This window comes from Ochlerotatus camptorhynchus, unplaced genomic scaffold (genome assembly GCF_037179485.1).
Source record: "Ochlerotatus camptorhynchus isolate MF236.1 unplaced genomic scaffold, CSIRO-AGI_Acam_v1.1 ptg000055l, whole genome shotgun sequence".
Lineage (NCBI taxonomy): Eukaryota > Metazoa > Arthropoda > Insecta > Diptera > Culicidae > Ochlerotatus > Ochlerotatus camptorhynchus.
This window is the reverse complement of record NW_027040545.1, coordinates 4,751,944-4,752,500: the sequence shown is the minus strand read 5'-3', so window position 1 is coordinate 4,752,500 and position 557 is coordinate 4,751,944.

The window sequence follows — 557 nt, the reverse complement described above, 5'->3', positions numbered from 1 at the left end:
TTTACGGTATAGATCACAGGCTGAAAAAAACTAACGTTCCTTTACACCGAAAACATTGATTGCTTGGGCTCTGCTGTCAAAACAATCGAGATAATAAAATCGTTCATCAGAGAGCAAAAGAGTTCCTCAGAGTTACTCTGGATTGCTTTTAATTTCTCACTGTCATCCCCCTCGTGTATAACTATGGAATACGGCATTGCAATTGTCAAATAAGGATATCAATACACATACTAACCATTTATTGAGATTTGATTTTAAATAAGATTGTCATCGAGAAAAGCGGAACAGAATATCTGGATAAATTAGAATTATACGAAAGATTAATGTTCAGAAATTAACAATATGCTTACTAACTAAAGCTTTTTTTTCTAATTCTTTATTTTAGAGATTTTTAGCCGAAGGCTAGTTCATCCACCGACAAACCAACATGAATGATCATACAAATAACAAAGAAATTTCTGATCAAAGCACAAAACTGACATCTGCCGCCGTGTTCGCGGAAAATATTTAGCCTATCCACGAACATGCGTACGAAATTTATGAGTTGGTTCGTGTCT